This window comes from Chaetodon trifascialis, chromosome 18 (assembly GCF_039877785.1).
Source record: "Chaetodon trifascialis isolate fChaTrf1 chromosome 18, fChaTrf1.hap1, whole genome shotgun sequence".
NCBI classification, from domain to species: Eukaryota; Metazoa; Chordata; class Actinopteri; order Chaetodontiformes; family Chaetodontidae; genus Chaetodon; species Chaetodon trifascialis.
In genome coordinates, this window is record NC_092073.1 from 23,857,103 (window position 1) to 23,874,154 (window position 17,052).

General features: G+C 49.5%; 1 pseudogene; it reads left to right on the forward strand.

The window, feature by feature from the left end:
• The first annotated feature begins 1,168 nt into the window (after window positions 1–1,168).
• LOC139347145 (protein NLRC3-like) overlaps window positions 1,169–17,052 on the forward strand; it is a 100,279-nt pseudogene continuing 84,395 nt past the window's right edge.

Sequence of the window (17,052 nt, forward strand, 5' to 3'; positions counted from 1 at the left end):
AGGACGGCGCCAGCCAATCACAAGCTGCCTCTGAGTCCTGGCTGCTTTTAAAGGACGTGTGTTGTGGTTTTGACTACGAGGACAAACCAGGAAACCCCAGCAAACAGCTGCACAACAGTGTGTGTGTGTGTGTGTGTGTGTGTGTGTGTGTGTGTGTGTGTGCGTGTGTGTGTGTGTGTGTGTGTGCGTGCGTGTGCGTGTGTGTGTGGCATCTCGTGAGCAGAAGTCGATTTGCGTTGATGAGGTAATGGATTGAGGTCAGTGTGTGTGTGCTGTTGTCAGGAGACGAACAAAACGACATTTATTTTGAGAAAGAAGGGGAAGAAAGTGCGTGCGTGCGTGCGTGCGTGCGTGCGTGCGTGCGTGCGTGCGTGCGTGCGTGCGTGCGTGCGTGCGTGCGTGTGTGCGTGTGGTTTGGCTTGTCTTTGGTCTGGTATCTGCTGCTCTCATCTGGTTTTGGGAGACTCCGTCCTGTCATGATCATGTCTTATGTTCTCATGTCATTTAAGGACGTGGCACACATGAAGAGAACACACTTTTTTTTTTTTTTGCAGTTTACATGCAAAGACTTTCACGACTAGTTGGGTGTGTGTGTGTCATGTGTGTGAACTTTGGCTTTCATGTCTGCAAAGAGTAAATGCCAACACACTCAAATGTGACCATTTATGCAGCAGCAGCACAGCCTGAAGGCCGCCTGTGTTTCAGGTGACGTCACGTCCTGTTTGAACAGGTTCGCTTTTATTTCCACAAATGTAACGGCTGAGTTTTTCCCATCCTGCTGCTGGTGGAAGTCTCCATGAAGAAAAGCTGCTGAGCAGTGCAGCAGAACCAGAAGCAGCTTCGCTCACTTTAAAATAAAGAAATAAACAGAAATAAGGACATTGTGACCCGCCACGAGAAAACCAGCGACAAGTCGGCCCGACACAAGCTGTGAAACGACCAGGATGCTGCTTCAGAAACATTCATGAACTCTGAAATGATTAAACGTCCTGTGTGTGCGTCAGCGTCGCTGCATGTGTGTCTGCAGTATAAATAGACGTCGCTCTTAATGACAGGAGGACAGTGAAATGGCTTGCAGATGACACCGCCCTGCTCGGCAGCGGCACATCAAAAGATCAGCCGGTCTTTTCTTCTATCTTTGCGAGGACTGCGCTGACGACTTCAGACCAGCACTGTGAGGAGTTTTTACCCACCATCACTGCTTCAGGAAGCTTCTCAGACCGTGGGCATGAAGCCGATCGTCAGGGCTGAAGCTGGAGCTGCAGGAAGCTTCGTGGAGATTCGGGTCCTCAGAAGTATGGCAGTGGAAATGTGTGAGTGTCTGCGCAGATCAAAGGCCGCAGCCGACCACGGCGGGGTGTTTCCCTGCCAGCACAGCAGCCGATGTGGTCGACTGATGCCTCGCTGGTTCAGGAGGTGACGTGTTTTTGGAAAAGACGCCGTCCGTGACAGAGTTTACGTCACGAGCAGAGAATAAGCTTCACATTTGAAGGACACGCTTGAGTCTGGAAAACGTGACTATCTGGGGCTGCAGAGAGCATTTCAACCGGAAACGGACATATTTCACTTCATGTTCATGAACTACAGCTGATATAACACGCTGCCAGTTAAACCAGATAAGTGTGCTCAGCTGAATGCTTCATCGTCTCAGTGTGTTATTATCAGCTGCTCTGCACTGACAAACACACATTTTCTCCTGCTGAACGGACCTGCAGCCGTCAGGCTTACTGAAGGTTTCATATCTGATTCGGTTCACTGCACATTTCATCACAGCATTTTGAGAAGAACATCAAATCATTCATTATGAAAGGCTGAACTGACGGCTGTCACAGCCCAGTAAGAAGTGCTTGTACATTCTGTCATCAGATTCACAGCCAAACCGGAAATGAAGGATAAAAAAATGAAAATTAAGACTTATAATAATTCATCACATATTGTCCAGAAGTCTGAACGTCCCTGCCGGAGTTCTGTCCACTCTGAGGAGACTCGTCCCTTAAGCAGCGTATTCGAGCCGCCTTCAGAGACGACGTCCAGAAGCAGCTTTAAAATGTTCCAGAATAACTGACTGTAACTTTAAGAAAAGTTAAAGTTGGTCCGTTAACACCTGAAGGCTCTCGCCGGCTTGTCTGATCCTGCAGATCGCATCAACAAAATGGAGCACAGTCGAGATAAAGATCTAAACGAGTAAATGATCTCGCTTGTTTGACTTTATATGAAGTCACAGAGTCTCTTAAAACGCACAGCTGTACAGTTAAAAGCCTTTCCTGTCGATAAGAAACCTCCCGAGGAGCCTCACAGGGTCCTGCACGCTGGCTAATTTAACACGGAAGTTTTTCTTGACAAATTACAGACATGGACGATTTGCACGGGAATAAAAACACTGAAGGCAATTATCACAAATTACTGCATTTCCCCGAGCGATAGCAGCTCAGTGAGAGCTAGCTTACAGCACAGAGGGCGTGACGGCACTCATCTCCCCAAAGACGTCCAGCGGGAATCTGACGGTCCTGCCTGGACGGATCAACGGAGACCGGACGGTCCGAGTGTCTTCAGGCTCTTTTCTACACCAGATGACAAGATAAAATCAAACACTGACTGATTAACAACCCAAAGTTCAAGGTTTAAAACTCAGCTCAGCGTATTCAAACAGAAACATTTTTCAGCTAATTCACCTCATTTCCAACAGCAAGATGAGAAATTTTACATCACTCTCACGTCTGTGGCCAAAGTGAGCTGGAGGCAAGGCGTAGTTAGCCTAGCTTAGCATCAGTGCTGGAGTAGCACACTACTTTTGCATAATTTCTGTATATATTACCTTTCCCTGGTACTGAAGTAATATGTCACATCGCTAACAACCTGTTAGCGTTAGCTATGAAGTGTTCAGCAGCTAACAGCGACGTCAGCCCTTTAAAAACATTCAATTCAGGACAAGAACTTGAAAACACTGATAACAACACAAAAATAACAATAACCAACACAAACCAACACACATTTCTGCAGACGCTTCAGTGAAAGAAGCACAAGAGTCGTGTAATCAGTAACACGTTACTCCTCACAGACAGGAAGGTTGTTCAGAAACTCCTTACTGTCACAGGACAGCAGCTGGTGTGATGTGAAATAAATGACATTTTTAAAGCGACTTCCCAACTGCTCAGCATAAAGACTGGAGGTAAGAAGAAGCTGCTGGCCTGACTGTCCAAAGTTCAAAAACTGCTTCAGACAAAATGGGATGATGTGTGGGTTGGACTCAGTCAGGTCGGCTGGACAAGCCCACCTGATGTGGAGCACGACTCAAGTTTTATTATATTTAGGACTCCTGCAGACTTTGTGTGTGTGTGTGTGTGTGTGTGTGTGTGTGTGTGTGTGTGTGTGTGTGTGTGTGTGTGTGTGTGTTGTTGACAGGAAGCTGCCTTGAAGTTTTAGTTGGAAGGTCAACATGGCTGCCAGAGAGCCGCCCGGCGTCTGCGACAGGCCGATAAGGTGAGCTACACCTTGTGACCGTGATGACTCAGCGCACACACATCAGCCTGCAGGCCGAGGTGAAAACAGGTTTATCTTTAGCCTGTAAGAGCTTAATAACATAATGGCCACAGAGCAGGAAACTGCGTGTTCATGTGATACTGCACACACACACTCTGAGTGTCTGTGTGTGTGTGTGTGTGTGTGTGTGTGTGTGTGTGTGTGTGTGTGTGTGTGTGTGTGCAGCCTGACACTGACGTTATGCCCACAACAACTAATAAATCACAAACATCTCATCACTCATGTTTAAAACTCAAAACCTGTGGTGCAGCAGGACAGTTTGAGGCAAAATCTTAAATTCATTTTAAAGTCATTTTTCATTTGCTTCTTGCTTCGTTACGGCCTTCAAACACGTATTTAATCAGCAGGCAGCTGAAGAATGTCTGTGAGGAGCTTTATGTCGAGGCTGGATATCCTCCGAAGCTATTTTAATCAGGGCAGAAAATGTAAATGGGGTTAGAACCAAGATTGTGTGGAACCGCAGAAAGCCATAGAGAGCGGCAGGAACGCCGTCTCAGGCCAGCAGGATTGTATCTGAGGTCGGCGGTTTGGCCCTGAGTCGGCCGAGACCTCCAAACCTCAAACTGATTTACTGTCATGGAAAACACATTCTGTGCTTAAATGCTCGGCTGAGCCGGTAATTAGACGGCTGCTGTGACCTCTTATCTCTGTAGGGTTTAGTTTATAGTTTACAGAGTAGTATTTCCACTGAGTCACACTGACAAATGAACCAGAAACCGTCTGGTGGCCTCAAACCATTAATAACTCATTTCGTGTGCATGAGAAACTCTGTGGAAGCGTCCGGCGTTGACCAGGAACAATCAAAGTGACCGAGAAGCTCTCCGCTGTTCACCACACAGAACCGTCTCCTCTCTGTTCGGTATTTTTAGAAATAAAGTTTCTGTTGAAAGTCATTGTGTGCATTTAATCCATCCCAATTTTTCTGAGCAGCCAGTGAGCGACGCTTAGACACCGACTCCAAGCCAGAGCCTTCATCAGGATAAACCCAGTACCTCTGTGTTCGATGGTGGAGGAAGCCCACACAAACAGAACAGAACCCAGCAGATCCAGAAACCCAGAGATCCAGAGATCCAGAAACCCACCTGAGGCGTCATGCTGACCTCTGACCTCCCTGCTGCCAGCTGTGAAAGGAAGGGGGTGTGGGGAAGCTGGAGATTATTGTCTGCTCTCACTGCAGAACACTGAGCTGCTGATGAAGCTGAGCTGATGGATTGTGTTTTGTGCTGCAGAATGAATCCTGTCATTGCTCTGCAGTCTTCCCCTTTGACGGTCAGGGGTAGACCCTGACCCTGACCCTGACCCCGAGCCCCGAACCCTGACCTTGACACCACAGGACAGATGTTTCTCAGCTCTTGTCTTCTTCGGTGCTGCTGAACAGTTTTGTGAGACAGACGGACTGGACACAGTCCGTCCACAGAGCTTCAGTTCTTCTGAAGCAGCGATCTGGCCTCAGTCTGAGCTGCAGCTCGATGCCATTTGTTTCCCATCATCCTCCTGTAACACGTTATGATCGACTCAGAGCGCCGACCTCGCTCGCGCTCCGTCATCCCTCAGCTTTCGTCTGATCCTCGCTTCCCTCGCCTCCTTGAGAGCTTTCAGGACGACGTGCGGTAAAACGAGCTGAAGCTGTTCCTTCATGTCTCTGTTACAGTCCAGAGTTCTCTGCTCACTCTGATGAAGTCTGTCTCGAAGACGCCGCTCACGGCCGGCGTCATGTGTTCAGGACACACAGCTCAGAATTATAATTCCCACATCTTTTTATTTTTGCTCTGATTGTTGTTTTTGCATCTTTATTTATCAGTGTCAGCTTGGAAGGAAGGATCCCTCTTCAACTTGATGGTGATGACGTGAAATGAATGTAATTTGTATTTCAATCATCTGAGCGGAGCAGGGTGTCCCTCTGTCTGTCCCACAGTTCAGACCTTCAGTCCTGTGTCAGTCCTCACTTATACAAAGTAATGTTGTGTTCGCTCTGCTGATACAAACTGCTGCAGCACGTCCACGCTGTTTCCAGGAAGTCTCTGAAAACCGTCACAAGTTTACGTCAATCTCAGACAAAGTAACAGAGAGACCAGAGGTCAGAGACAGACTGTGGACAAAGGTACAGTGAGAGTCCAGCACAGAGACTGAGGGCGTCCCTCTGCAGGGTGACTGAAGGAAAGCTCACAGATGATTCAGATTCTCAGTCAGATCATCTTTTATTCCCACTTCAAGTGTTTATCTGCTCGCTTTGCAGCCTTTGATCTGAAACAGTCGGATTATTATCGTCCACACAGAGATCTTTGTCTGCCTTTGAAGATCAAGACGAATAAAAGTGGTGAAAACTGACATCCTGACTCATTCTGTCCTGCAGCGACGGCCTTTCAAACCAACTACAAATAAAAGCGAATTAAATCCATTTAACGGCTGGAAGAGCTCTAAAGGCTGAATAAACGCTGCCACTGTGATTTTTAAAGCTAAAGTTTCTTTAACTTCCAGTTTCATGTTGTGCTTATGGCCGTTCAGGTTCACCCTCTCAGTGAGGGTTTAGAGGAAGGAGAAGAGCACGTTCATGCCAGCAGCATCCCGTCCTGATGATAAACTCAGCTCAGACAAACGTAGCAGTGATCTGAAGTCCTCCACTTTGACACCTGCTGCACAAACTTTGATGCGACATGTATGAAAAGTGCAAATTTATCTTCTCTGCGGTTTGCAGATGCTAACGTTGTGCTGTGCTGATGCTACGTTTGTCTGTTCCTGCACAGAAAACATGGAGAACATCTCAGGTGATGTGAAAAGCTGCTTCAGGTGACTCTTTCTTGTGAAGTGGGCTAGCCGTCCGCAAGACGGACGCTAAGCCCGGCATGCTAACGTGTAATGGCTCTGTGAAGAAGACGTCAAGGTGCTATCAGCAGCGTTTCTCCAGACTGACTTGAACCTTTCCCTGTAAGCCAGTGAGCACATGAAAAGTTCTGCAGGAAGACCTTCCTGTTCACACAACATCCTCCTCTTCCTCTCAGTGATGCACGCTGCAGAGCCGACAGGGAAACCTTCAGCCGGCGAGGCATCGTGAGGGATAATAACGTCCTAATTGGCTAATTACCAGGCTGGCTAGCTCACCGCTGAAAGGTCGTGCACGTTGGATTAGTCACCATCATTACAGCCAAACAAGCAAAAAGACAAATATACCCACAGCAGGATGAGCGCAGGCGGCGAGCGACCCACCCACGGAGGTTCAGGGTTAAGGACGCGTTAGTCATCAGCCGGCTCAGCGTGGTTCAGTCTGACAGCAGGCAGCAACCTCCAGCTGATCCACATCACAGGACTGACGAGTTCCAGCTGAAACCAGCAGGAGGCGAACGGCCGGAGAGTCCGCCGCCGACCACGGCTGACGGCGGCTCGCATTTCCCTCTGAGTGAATCTGTCGACATGTTGACTGAGCAAGGCTTCATTCAGCACAGATGACGTCGATCTGAAGTCTAATCACCATCATGTTTGAGCAGATCGAGAAATGATTACAGACAAAAGATGAAAGAGCTCAAAGTGTTTCATTCAACCTAAAAGAGATCGTTCATTAATCTGATGATGATGATGATGATGATGCCAGCTGCGTTCACTCTTCATCATCGTGACTCCCAGAGGATGAACCCTCCGTGAACCCTTTCCTGTCGCTCCTGTTGTTCTGAGTGTTGTCTGGACTGATCGTTCCGGGTCGTGTTCCGTGTCCTCCGGTTCCAGACTGGATGGGCCGGTTCCGTTTCCTCTCGTGGTCCAGAGGGACCTGCTGTCATGTCTGTTTACTGCTTTCACTCCCCGCGAATTGAAAACTCATCTCACAGCCCCCCCCCCCCCAGCTGTACCTTCAGTAAAACATCCCGATGCAGATATGTGTATGGACGTATGGACAGTCTGTGGACACACAGTCTGTGGACACAGTCTGTGGACACAGTCTGTGGACAGACTCTCTGCTGCGTCTCAAACATCATGTCTGGATGATTTGAGCGCCGCAGCTGCAGAAATAAAACACTGATACAAGTTTCTGAGAGTAAAATGTAGCTTTAAGGAAAGCTACAAGTGACGCCGAAGAGTCTCTGCTGTCAAGGTCTGACACACACACACACACACACACACACACACACACACACACACACACACACACACACACACACACACACACTCCTCTATCAGTGGCGCTGATATCCTCCGGCCCTGTTCTGTCCTCCACAGCGACACTCAAGACTCAACAGGACTGATAACGAGCAGCCTGACCCTCGCCTCAGCGTGTGTGTGTGTGTGTGTGTGTGTGTGTGTGTGTGTGTGTGTGTGTGTGTGTGTGCGTAGTTGTGTCAAGGCTGCCGGTGTGTTCGCCTGTAACAAACAGAGCGATTTACAGTTTGTGTTTTGGAGCGAGTCTTTATTGTGAATGTGGTAAACATCAGAGTTTACAGCTGCTCACACTGAGAAACAGAAGAAGAAGAAGCAGAAGAAGAAGAAGCAGAAGAAGAAGCAGATGAAGAAGAAGCAGAAGAAGATGGATTTAGTGCGGTGTGCAAACACGCTCTTTGATGTCGATGGTCCTTTTCTTTTGCTTCGCTCGTGTCTTCGTTCCTGAGCTTCATCGTGACGTTCAGCTCATCGTTTATCTGTCGAGCACAAACTTCTCTTTCAGCTTCGCTCTCACGGCGTCGCTTTCACAATAAAAGCTGTAAAATGCCTCAGTTCACTTCCTGCTGAGCAGCAAACAGCACACAGACAGTCAGAGAGCAGCTGGTGGACATTTAGCAGCTAAAGAGCAGATATGTCCCTCAGGAGCTGGAGGAGACCAAAGCCAGAGCTGAAAGAGAGACCCGACTGGACGGACGTCCATCAGGAGACACGAACGGAGTCCAAGTCCATCATCAGGCTGATCTGCTGGATGTGAAAGCTCAAAGCTGGTGATGTGTTCAATGTCTGTCCAAAAATCAGTTTGCGCAGGTTTAAAGGCACCCTGTCATCAGTGAGAGTCTGACCAGAGTGTGAAGGACGCCCATTCGACGCCTCTGTCCGAGGACTGAAGCGCACGTCCTTTCCAGCAGAACTGAAGCTCATTATTTATTTCTTATCATCTGACTGTTCGTTCATCTCTTCACCTGAAAACGAAGCAGCAGTCAGACTCAATGAATCCATCTTAAAATAAAGCAAAAGGAGGAAAGTGTAAAGTAAAACCGTGAAGAATAAATGTTCAGCATTGTTCCTCTGCACTCCTGGACTGAAGGTGGAGCGCCGGGCGGAGGCTGGCACCACGTCAGCAGCTGATGGATGAAACAGCGAAGGTCACAGACGGTGTAACCTTCGCTCAGAGACGCCTCGGGAGCGAAGCCGAGAGAGAGAACAAAAAACACAACTCAGCAAACTGACGGCTGCTGGTCAGACTGGAGCCCGTCAGCAGGCGGCAGGGACGGCTGGACGAAGAAGAAGAAGAAGAAGAAGAAGAAGAAGAAGAAGAAGAAGAAGAAGAAGAAGAAGAAGACGTGAACGCAGCAGACGGACGATCAGCTCATGAAACACCATCCTCCTCCTCTTCCTCCTTTCAGCTCCGCTTTGGTCTCCTGCTGCTGCTGGAAACACCAAAGCTGAAACAAGGCTGTGTCCAGCAGGGAGTGACATCACTTCCTGTCTGCAAACATCACAGTTCGCTGTGACAAACCTGTCCCGACCGTCCTCCTGTTTGCTCCAGACTTTGACCTGAGGAGCTGTGAGACGTGGACAGATTTCCATGAAATTCAATGTGAGTATTCGTGATCCCTACAGAATGATTCCTGAAGACCTCAGTGACCTCTGACCTTCCTTCAGCGCCGCCATCGGGGCGAAATTTACTCCGGAACAGTAACGGCATCAAAATGTGCTGAAAAGGGCAAAGATATCAAAGCGATCAGAGACGGAGGCCTGCGAAACAGACTGTGTTCATTCATCTCATTCATCATCCTGCTGCTGAAAAGCCAGCCAACACATTCCTGCACACACACACACACACACACACACACACACACACACACACACACACACACACACACACACACACACGCTGCTGTGTCGTCTGTTTAATTTCCTGGCCTGCTATCGTTTTACTCTGCAGAGTCGTCAAAATAGGATTAGAGCGTTTAATAAAGGATGATTCCCACCATGAGGATAAGACTCTGCAGGGCGCGCACACACACACACACACACACACACACACACACACACACACACTCTCTAACACCTCAGGAGTCTTTACTCTGATCATCTGTTCAGCTTCTCAGTTTCCACTGGATTAATAAACACCTGAACACTTATATAAGCTGACTGCTTCACTTCCAACACACACACACACACACACACACACACACACACACACACACACACACACACACACACACACACACACACACTGTGATCTTTGTCACTTCTTTGAGCCAAAACATTGAAGCATGAAGAAACAGTTACATCAGTGGATGGCTGTGATTGGCTGAGACCCCGTCAATCACCTCCGGCTGTCCTCCACCTGAACGTCCCCATCCTGCTTCGCCGAAACACTTCAGTCACGTGATTCACGGCGTTTCAGCTCGGACAGGAAGCGCTGCTCAGAGACACGTCGACCCGAGTCTCCAGGTGTGTCCTGGTCAGCTGATCTCATTGGGTGTTGGCTGGAATGTTAATATTGCTGCATGATGAAGAGGCATCAGCGCGGCTCCACCTGTGTGACGACATTGACTGCTTCTCGATGGAAGCTCACCTGCGGCAGCGGAAGCGTTTGATTGGACGGAGAAGCGGAGCTCAGCTCAGAGGCTGAGATGAACTCAGCGCCGACTGTGATGAGAGAATCACGGATCGCCGTGTTCCCTCGTTCCTCGCTGAAGGTGTCACCTCTGGACCAATCAGAGCGGCTCGCTCTGCGACACGGCAGTGGAGGAGTGCTGATGAGTCACCGTGCCTACGATCAGGACGGCTGAGGATGAGGATGATGATAATGAGTGCTTCATCGTACCAGAGAGCAAGAAATGGAGAGTTATTACCGTGGTGATGAGGCAGGAAGTCAGGCAGCGTGTGTGTGTGTGTGTGCGTGTGTGTGTGCGTGTGTGTGTGTGTGTGTGTGTGTGTGTGTGTGTGTGTGTGTGTGTGTGTGTGTGTGTCAGACAAACTTCATTTCATGAAGCATTGCTCATCTTTAATTTCAGTACTGCAGGTCAGGTTGAGTGTACTCTGTACTTGTACTACTTTGTACTAGTGACAGAGTACACAGAGTACACGTGCCGCCATCGTGGACGTTATCCAAAACATTTGAAGATGTTTCTGAAGTACTCACATATTTCACTGAAGTAAAAGTACCTGCACACCTGACCTAAGTAGAAGTACAGAATAAAAAGTACAAGTACTCGTTTTGCAGTAGAATGGTCCCTGTGACAGACAAGTTGAAGTTTACTGCAGTGGTTCTCAACCTCGGGGTTGGGCCCTCCAGAGGGTCACCAGACCAACCCGAGGGGTCGTCAGACGGTTAAAAGGAGAGAAGAAGAAGAAACGGCTCTGACACACAAACTGTTTTCAGCTCGTGTGAATGAGCCGAAGGAAGGAAGGAAAGAAGGAAGGAGGAGAGGAAACAAGGAGACAAGATAAAAGGAGGGTTGAAGTATTTGAAGTAGTAGTAGTAGTAGTAGTAGTAGTAGTAGTACAGCAGCAGCAGCAGCACAAGGTGAGAGGTGATGCAGCTGAGGAGCTTCAGGTAAACAAGTTCAGTGATGAAGGCTCCTCCTCGTCCTCATCCTGCTGATGTCACGTGGACTTCTGATGGACGGGAGGAACCCGTGGACTCAGTGTGAGCGTGCAGGACGAGGACAGGACGGCGTGTAGTAGTACCATAACGACTCGTGAAGAAGGTAATCGGAGCATTTCAGGCCTCGGATGCAGCGTCGACTGCGGGAGGCAGGAGAGCTCACCGCACGTTTCCTCCAATCAGAACGACAGATCAGGACAGCAGGGACGGCCGTCCCACCACACCGTGTCCTCTGTGTGTCCCTCACCAAGCGGCACAAACACCTTCACATCATCGCTTCCTGTCGCTTACGTTGGCACCGACATGCCGCTGGCGCTCCGATGGCAGAGCTTTCGTCCAAGAACAGGAGCTGACGGTGGACGTTCATGGGTCCAAATGGACACTCAGTGGCCTGAAGCGTCCGTCCAGAGGTCAAAGTTACAGGTTTGATGGTCTGTGATGATCCAAAGGGGGCATTCGGTGGTCTGAAGTCACAGTTCCTGGATTTTATGTGGTCTGAGCTCAGCCTTTACTGGTCTAAACTGGGTTCTTGGTCTTTAAGGACGTTCTCTCAGGATGGTCCAGGGCTCTTAAGAAGGCGTTGGTTCAGTGACAGGATGCTTTAAGACAGACGCACGGACACTGGTGTCTCCTGGTGAAAGTGACTGTGGGAGGCTGTAAATAAAACCTCTGTGATGATGTCATCATCTCCGCTGCGTGCGGTGCTCGTTGCGATGGCGTGCTGATGGAGGGACGTGGTGGCTTCTTGTCATCGCTGTGTTTTGTGTGGAGGGACATTTGAAGACACTGGATTGACAGACCAGAGGACGTCCTGACAGACCAGCTCTGCTGCAGAGTCCAAAAGGTTGACAGGAGGTCTGAGTGGACATCAAACAGGCTGGTGATGGTCCCAGCTGGCCTTTAATGGTTGCTGCTGGGTATTTACTGGTCCAAACTGGTGACTGTAAAATGTGCGTCTGAAGGACTGAGCTCGACTTCAGTGGCCTCACATGTTCTACATTTGATGGTCTGCGATGGTTTTTGAGGGTCTCAGCTGGTCATCTGACGGCTGGAGCTGGAGGCTTGTTGGTCTAAGCTGCGGTCTGGTCATCTAATCTGGTTTTGGACCAGTATAACTGGCCGTTTGACAGTCTGAGCAGGTGATTGGACGGAGCTCAGCTCAGAGGCTGAGATGAACTCAGCGCCGACTGTGATGAGAGAATCACGGATCGCCGTGTTCCCTCGTTCCTCGCTGAAGGTGTCACCTCTGGACCAATCAGAGCGGCTCGCTCTGCGACACGGCAGTGGAGGAGTGCTGATGAGTCACCGTGCCTACGATCAGGACGGCTGAGGATGAGGATGATGATAATGAGTGCTTCATCGTACCAGAGAGCAAGAAATGGAGAGTTATTACCGTGGTGATGAGGCAGGAAGTCAGGCAGCGTGTGTGTGTGTGTGTGTATGTGTGTGTGTGTGTGTGTGTGTGTGTGTGTGTGCGTGTGTGTGTGTGCGTGTGTGCGTGTGTGTATGTGTATGTGTATGTGCGTGTGTGTGCGTGTGTGTGTGTGCGTGTGTGTGCGTGCGTGTCTGTGTGTGTGTGTGTGTGTGCGTGTGTGTGCGTGTGTGTGTGTGTGTATGTGCGTGTGTGTATGTGTGTGTGTGTGCATGTGTGTGTGTGTGTGTGCGTGTGTGTGTCTGTGTGTGTATGTGCGTGTGTGTGCATGTGTGTGTGTGTGTGTGTATGTGCGTGTGTGTATGTGTGTGTGTGTGCATGTGTGTGTGTGTGTGTGCATGTGTGTGTGTGTGTATGTGTGTGCGTGTGTATGTGCGTGTGTGTGCATGTGTGTGTGTGTGTGTGCGTGTGTGTGTGTCCTCTCTGATCTCTCACCCTCTCCTGATTTTCAGCCCTCCTCTGAAATCAGTCTTCATCTCCTGAACTCTTAACCATAAAAGCCTTCATTCCTGCTCGCTTCGCGTCCCTCTCAGTCTCACTGAGGACGGGGGACGTGCGGGGACTCTCTTTGTCCTGGGTTTTGTCTGTCAGGCTGTGCCGCCTGCACCACCTTTCTGATTCTCCGGTCTGTGTGTCTATTCTTTATCATTTGTTTCTTCATTCAGTAAATATTCCTATAAACACTGAGTGCTGCTGGTCGTCAGGATGAAATACAACATTAAGGATCAGAAAGAAACAAAAGGATTTCAGAGTTAACGCATCAACTATACACACGTACAAATACTATAAGTACTTCATCAAAGTACTGTAACGTCATACTTTTGATTACCCTTCAGTCCTAAAAACACACTCTGATCCAGAGTAAACGTGACAGCAGACAAACGTGACGGGCTGCTCGTTCAACCAATCAAAACACTCAAAATTTGAGCACGCACCAGCCAATGAACGCAGGCGGCTCCATGTCACCTGACCTGAAGTCTGTCCCAGCAGCTCAGCTGAGACACGCTGAGCTCGAAGCTCCAAAGAAGGTGAAAAGACGCAGAGCAGCAGAGTGAACGTTAACGCATCATTTATGTCTTCACAGTGAGACACGACGCATCGATCAGTCCGTCCTCGCACAGGTCGCTCGTACCAGCAGGCGGCTACGATCCGTACGTCTGTTTGTCGTTAGGCAGCGACCTCTAGAGGACGCACTAATTATGGCGGGAGGAGGACGTCAGGTGACGCAGTATAAAGAGAAAGAAAGTCTACATGTGGAGGAAGGTGGAGGTGGACGGACGACCGAACGAACGGCAGGCTGCTGCAACCGAAGGTCAGCGTGGACTTATTTCAACTCATGGAGCGAAGTTCCACCACCTTCCTGCACCGACGCTCACGACATTCACGCCGTTTACGACGTCGTTAACGTTGTGAACGATGGTGCCAACGGCCACAGACGTCATCAGCGATCGTATGAGGACCAAGAACTTTGGTGGACTGATCATGTTTACATTCAGTTCTTCATCATTCTTTCTGTGTAACACACACACACACACACACACACACACACACACACACACACACACACACACACACCCACACACACACTCTGCAGGGCTTCCCCTCCGCTGCAGCAGACTGTAAATTTCACCTGAATTTCCTCCAAAGACACACAGAAGACCTTCACCCCACAAACCCCCAAAGCCTTATATAAGGATTAGCCGGCTGAGGCCAGTGTGTGTGTGTGTGTGTGTGTGTGTGTGTGTGTGTGTGTGTGTGTGTGTGTGTGTGTGTGTGTGTGTGTGTGTGTTTGGGCAGATGTTTTATGGCTCTGCATGCTGACATTTAAAAGGAGAAAGACACTGAAAAACGTCTCTGCAGGATGGACGGATGAGGAGCGAGGGAGGAAGAGGAGGAGGAGGGGAGGGAAACTTTCCCACCGTAAATCAAACATGGAGACCGCCGGATGACGAAGAGCCTCATCCTCAGCAGAAACACGCCGCCAAAGAAGAGCCTGGACAGACAGAGAAAAGACTGAAGCTCACCGTCAAACCGCTCAGTCTGTGGGACGAAGCCGTGTCTCTGAACGACGGCGGGACGCTGCCGTGATGACATCACACTCAGGACAGGTGTCACAGACGACAGTCAGCTGACGTCTTCCACATGTGAGGCAGCTGAACAGCATGAAACCAGGTCACACAGAGAGACAGACAGACAGGCTGACAGACAGACAGACAGACAGACAGACAGACAGACAGACAGACAGACACAGACAGACAGACAGACACAGACAGACAGGCTGACAGACAGACAGACAGACAGACAGACAGGCTGACAGACAGACAGACAGACAGACAGACAGACAGACAGACAGACAGACAGACAGGCTGACAGACAGACAGACAGACAGACAGACAGACAGACACAGACAGACAGACAGACAGACAGAGTGAAGTGATAAAAACCTGATAGGTGTGTTTGTGTCTACTGACACTTCCTGCTTCCTTCCTGATTACCAAAGCAGACACACGCACACACACACGCACACACACACGCACATACGTGCACACACACACACACACACACACACACACACACACACGTGCACAGAGTCAGACTTCCTCTTCGCTGATTTTCAGACTTTCTGTCAGTTTGTTTTGATACTTGTGGATTTTTTTGCTCTTCAGGTCTGAAATCTGATTTTTTGACTCGTTTTGAGGAGACGGAGACGTTTTCCTCCTTCAAATATCCAGAAACGTCCGCAGACCTTTGTCAAAACCGTCTCTGAATATTCTGAATTAGAGGAAAAATAACTGCGACCCCGACGCTCACCTGACCGACGCCCCCTGATGGTCGTCAAAAACGTCCGTCATCAAAGAGTCGCCTGTCATCACACACACACACACACACACACACACACACACACACACAGGTGCAGAAACACAGGCAGGACATGTCAGATACAATCAGTCTGATTGGCCGACAGCGAGCACTGGGTTTCCCATGGGGCCATGTGGCCGGCGGCGGTCCAGACAGACAGGAAGTGCTGAGAGAAAGAGAGCGAGATCAGAGGGTGAGGAAGGTGAGGAAGAGCAGGAGAGATTCAGGTCCCTGAGCTTCGTCATGTAACTGCTGCAGAGCAATCTGATTGGTGCACGCTTCAGAGCAGTTCAGCATGACGCCAATGACGCAGACAGCGGATTGTCGGGCCGGGACATCCGTCCGATAATCTGCCCGAGGTTCAACATGGCGGCCTGACAGACAGACTGACGCTGAACGCTGAACGTCAGACGGCGGCTCGGGTTCGTACGAACAGCTGCGGCGAGCGTCACATAGAGGGCGCTAAAGCGAACGCAGAGCTTCAGGATCTGCTCTGGAAGGAAACCCGACGACGCGTCGCTCCTTTGTTGTGGAGCGAACTGCAGATGGAGGGCAGGAAGTGATTCTCGATCAGCGTTAACGGTTTCACAGAAGACATCTGAACGTAGTAACGTACGCTGTTGCTTTGTGACGAGCGGACCTTTGTAAGCGACTCACAAAGCAAACAGCCGTAACGTAAATGTCAACCTTCAGCACCGCGGCGCTGGTTTGCTGCTCGTTAACGCTCAGGTCAGTAACGACAGTCATCAGGAGCACTTTGGTCCCGACGTCGTGGACCAACCGCTAACAGGAAGTCGTTTGCCTGCAGACTTTTGTCTGTTTTCATTTGTTTTCTCGAGCAGAACGACGTCTGAACAAGCAGCTCGTTGTTTTTTCTGCTGACTCAGCAGCAGCAGATCTTTCAGTTCAGGTGAAGAATCGCTCGTCTTCATCACGTAAAGGTCACATCCAACACATGATCTGACTTTCTGTTTCTGCCTTTCCCTCAGTTTCATCTAAAGTAGCTCAGTAAGCTCATCTCGTCCTTTGAGGTTTCACTTCCTGCCCTCCGTCTGCGTTTAGCGTCATGTGACTGCAAACAGCCTATTGTCTTTCAGCTGCTGCCTCACTCTGAAGGTGGACTCGTTTCTCCGTCTCCGCTGTGTTTGTTACTTTCTCTGATCATCGTTTTCATGTGATCTTCAATATTTTTAGGTGTTTTTGCCACATGCTCTGTCTGGCCATCTGTGTGTGTGTGTGTGTGTGTGTGTGTGTGTGTGTGTGTGTGTGTGTGTGTGTGTGTTTTGGTGGATACAGTATACATGTGCATTGGTCAGATGGTGTGTCTAGACGTGTGTGTTCAGGGTGTGATGGATTGGAGGGTCGCACACACACACACACTTTCATGTCGGGCGAGCCGTTGTCTCTGTGGATGTCTCTGTCAAAGTTGCTCAGAGTGACCTGTCTCACACAC